This window comes from Propithecus coquereli, unplaced genomic scaffold (assembly GCF_000956105.1).
Source record: "Propithecus coquereli isolate 6110/MARCELLA unplaced genomic scaffold, Pcoq_1.0 Scaffold94, whole genome shotgun sequence".
NCBI lineage: Eukaryota > Metazoa > Chordata > Mammalia > Primates > Indriidae > Propithecus > Propithecus coquereli.
Genome location: NW_012155729.1, coordinates 524,391 through 529,148, shown reverse-complemented (window position 1 = coordinate 529,148; position 4,758 = coordinate 524,391).

Sequence of the window (4,758 nt, the reverse complement as noted above, 5' to 3'; positions counted from 1 at the left end):
CCCCCAGCCCTGTTCGTATTCTCTATCAGGCAGGACCAGCTGGCTCACTCGTGCCAAAGGTGAGCAACCCCAGGTGTGTCTGAGGCAGGAGCACGGCCTGCTCCAAAGCCCGGCACAGGAAGGGAGGACGGGGAGGCGCAAGTGCCCGTCAGACTGTGTCAGAGGCCGGCACAGCGCCAACCTGCCCTCCCTGGCAGGACCGAGTCACCTGGCCGGTGCAGCGCAGGACGACCCTGCTGCCTGGAACTAAACATCCAAATTCGACAGATAGCGATTAAGTGTGGAGAAACGGAAAGTGTCCCTGGGAGTTTGCACGTCGCGGGGACAAGGGCGGTGAGTGAAGCCGGCCCCTCTCTGGGTCGTCGTCGGCCGCTGTTCTCCTGGGGTGGGGTCAGGAGAGGCCCAGCCTCCGAGGCTGTGGCCCCACAGTGTCACCTGGAACTCGGGGCGTTTTCCTAGCGTGTCTGTCCCTTCCCTCAGACCTGGGGGGAGTCTGTGGCCTCGTCATGTGTCGAGACCCACTGAGGCACGGACAACTCAGAAGCAGCAAACCCGCTTTGCCTCCGTGCCCCAGAGCACCACGTCCAGGTGTCTCCGCCGCAGCAGGAGGGTGCGAGTCACAGGCGCCGTGTGGGGGTGTGACACACGTTGACGTCATAACTGCCCCGTCCCCGTCACGATGCTGGGCGCTTTGGCCTCAGGAGGCGGAACCTCCCCCGCCTTCCCCTGTCCTCCCGTCACCTGCCCAGGGCGGGACTCTCATCTCATCCCAGAGAGGGTCCTGCCCGCGCCCGGAGCGGGACGCTGCCCAGAGAGGCCGGGAGGCGCCTGAGCAGTTAGATCCCGCGCTCTTTGTCCGACCTCATTCTGTGGGTGTCCATCACGCCTGTGTCACGAAGCCTCCGTGAAACCCGAGAGGACGGTGCGGAGCTTCCGGACAGCTGTGGGCAGGAGGCTCCGGGGTGGGGTGGGGGTGCCCAGGGAGCGCCGCGCCCCTTCCCCACACCTCACCCCACGCGTCTCCTCATCTGCATCCTTTCTCCCTTACAGCAAACCGGTGACCGCACGCGTCTCCCTGGGTGCTGCGAGCCGCCCCGCCACACTAATCGAGCCCAAGGAGGGAGGGGTCATGGGAGCCCCCGCCTGAAGCCGGCGGGTCAGGGGCTCCCGAGGCCTGGACTGGGACTGGGGTCTGGGGTGGGGCAGCTTTGGGGTCTGAGCCCCCACCCTGCGGGATCTGACTCTGCTCTGGGCGGACGGCGTTGGGATTGGATTCGACCCCGCGTCCGATGCGTGCTGTGTGGGGAAGACCCTTTGGGCACCGCAGTCCCCCCCTGTGCGGGCTGTGGGGGGCGTAGCGGGGGTGCATCTGGGGCGTGCTTTCCCAAGCCACGAAACCGCCACGCCAAGACCGAGAGGACGAATGCGCATCCTCTCCAGGGCGCAGAGACACTGACGTGCCGGTGGCCAGAGACCCCGCGTCTAGAATTAGCCGGGCTTGGAACGGGGGACGCCAGCCCCGTGCCGACCCACCAGCACCGGCCTCCCGTGTTCTACGCGAGGGCAGCGAGCTCCGCGCTCGGCCCCTGCGCACTGGGTGCCCAGGAGGCACAGCGGGGGTGCCGGCCCTCGTGGGGTGTCTGTGCCGCCCTGAAAGTGCTATCACCATGACAAGTTTTAAGCCACTTGTGTTCGATTTATTCATTTAAAGAACATAATTTACTTCATGATTTGAGAGCTTTTCACAATCAAAGAAGAAACCATATTCATCAGAGGATCAAGGAAATCAGAGGCTCCTTAGCCTGCTGTTCCCAGGGCCACAGGGCGTCTAGTTCTCCGTCTGACGGGTCAAGCAACTTCCTCGCTGGGTCCTGGCAGCGGGGGGCAGTTCCAAGGTCCTCGGCGAGGACCATCCTGCTGCCAAGAACCGCGGCACTTTCCCCGTGTTACTGCACGGCCTGTGCTCCGTGCCTTGCGCCCGAGAGAAGCAGAACGAAACTTCTGTTTGTTTGTGACAAGGCTTGGCAGGACTTGCCGGTCGCGATGAGGAAACGCTGCTCTTGCTTCCTGGTCACTCTCAAGGAGGTTCAGTTCTGGAGCTCAGCAGATAAGAGCATTTCAGAGTCCAAGTGACCGCAGTTCTCATTTCTGGTTATCTTTGGCATTAGGTTCTCATCGCTGAGTGTTTTCCAGAGAGGAGAGGGGGAGGGGAGGGGAGGGGAGGAGGAGGTGATTGAAAACGGGGGTGCATGTTCTCACAGCGCGGGAGCTGGCACTAAGGTGGAGGTGCCCGCAGGGCTGGTTCCTGGCAGGGCTCTCTCCTGGGCTTGCCCACTGCACCCTCTCGCTGTGACCTTAGGGGGCAGAGGGAGCCCTGGGGGTTTCTCCTTATGAGGACATTAATCCATCAGATCAGTCCAACCCTTATAACCTTATCTAACCGTATAATTACTTCCTTACTCAAAACAGCCACAGTGGGGGTTATGACGTCAGCGTAACAGATAGGAATGCTGAAATGTCTTTTGAATTATGTTCAGAAAGATAAGTTTATAAAATATGAGTTAAAATCATGATTATATGCTTCCTTACATTTTTGTAATACATGAAGAATTGGAAACACTTAAAATCCATAAACATAAGAATCAACAAGTATTTGTTGAATTCCAAATTTTGTTAAATGCCATCAGCAGTTCACTGGCCACTCCTAATATTAGAGTAGGTAGATTAGTATCTCCGTTTCAGAGGGGAGAGTCGTTAACTCATCCTTTCCTGCACTTTGCAGAGGCTGTTCCATCCGCAAGAGAACAAACTTCCAAGACAGAGGTTCTTTCGACCTTCTGGCTTGAGTCTGTGCAAATAGGTGTTTGAAAGAGAAGATCCGTGTTAAAATAAATTATTCTAGGAAAACGGGGCCTCAGGGACATGGATGTAGCTCAGGAGAGAAAAAGGGGGAGAGGAGAAATATATAGGTCGAGTCCCGGCAGATACGAGAGTCGGGCTCCTGGCAGGGTTCAGCAACCCAGAAACTTCACCCCCTTCCCCCCTTCTGTCCCCACCCCGCCTACTGCACCCTTGTGTGTTCCTCAGCAAATCATTCCCCTCTTCCGTTGTGAGGGTGTCTCCACCGGGATTTCATGTAATAAATCTGGATCTAAACTGACAAGGGAAAATGGAAACAGCTAACAAACCTATGAAAATGTGCTCAAACGTCTTCGAAACAAGGACACATTTGTCCAGCTCGAAATGTTAATCAACGTGTACTTCTCTGGGTGTGGTTCAAGGCTCACATAATTCAGATTCCAAAAAGCAATTGTGTGCTGAAGTCACAGCACACGAAAGCACTGCCGGCTCGGTAGCCTTGCCGGGCAGCACCAGGTCACCAGGACACCATCGGTGTTGCAACCGAAAGAGAACAGCCAGGTCCTGGGGACTGGGGGTGTCAGGGGAGGAGAAGGATGTCCCTAAGTGCAGCAGGTAACAGCTCTGAGGTGGAGCAGGCTGGGCCCGACACCTCCACGCGGAGCGGGAAGAGAGGACGTCATCGACACCCATTTTCTTCCAAGCTCAGGCCTGGCAAGCGTTTCCACAGACCCCTCATGTCTCCACCCGCCAGCCTGACCTCCTCACTGGCAAGACAGAGTTCAGGGCTCTGCGGTCCCCTCAGCTTTAGAGGAAGAGCCAGCCCCGACTGGCCTCTCCATCTGCGCCGCCATCTTGCTAAATCAGGAGTGCATGTCCCGACTTCCCACCCAAGGCGCAAGACTCTCTCTGCGGTATTCGGGTCAACCTCTGCTTGTCCCCAGACCCAACGATCTCCATGGGAAACGCACCTTTCCAAAGCCTGGGGCTGGCCGGCCATGGTGAGGGAGACCCAGCTGGGTCTCTCACGGTGCCACCCCACGCTCCCCACTCGGCCCTCTGACCATCTGGTCCGGTTTTCTCTCTTTCTTGTGTTCCCCATAAACACCAAGCTCACGTTATCTTTCTGTTGCAAAAACGTCTCCTCTTTCTTTCCACTGAGGGAAACCCGTCCACCCTTGAAGTTCCTCTTCTGTCCCTGACATCCGCAGCTCTTGCTCACGGTATAACACATTCATCTTCTGATTTTCTAGTATTTCATCGTATATTGTCTTGTTTGTAAATGTCTCCTCTCCCCCCAAACGCTGTAACAGCCCATAGCACATGCAGTGTTTTTCCGTATACTTACAAAAGCAGTACACGGATCCTACTGTATGCCCCTTATGATCAGAACAGGGGCTTCACAGGTGTTCCCCAAATAGTCCTGGTGCTCTTGGGGTGAGGGGTAGCCCGTCACGTTGGGCCACCTTCCCCTGAGTTCCAGCAAACCCAGGATATAGCGATGGGATCAAGATCTCAAGACAGATGAATTCTGATTTCCATTAGATGTAAAATAACTCACATCTTCATTCAGCAAAGGTTGTGTAAGCAGAGCCGGCCACAAGACACGTTTGTGCCTTCTGGCAGGATGGAAGCTATTCTCGTTGCTAGACGTCAGGGTCTGCCTGAACTTCATCAGAGAGCAGCATGTTGAGTCTGATTAGTTTTCCATACAGGAAGCCATTTGTCTCCCACTTTGCTATGTTAAGCAAAGTATAGAGCAAAAAACCCTCCCGAGTGAAATGTGAAACGTCCATGGTCTGATGGCGCGTCCTTTGCCGGGAGACGCGGAACGGAGCGTGGTAGGAAGTGTACAGAGCCTGGCGCCCTGGCCTGGCGCCTCCCCGGCAAGAGGGTCTC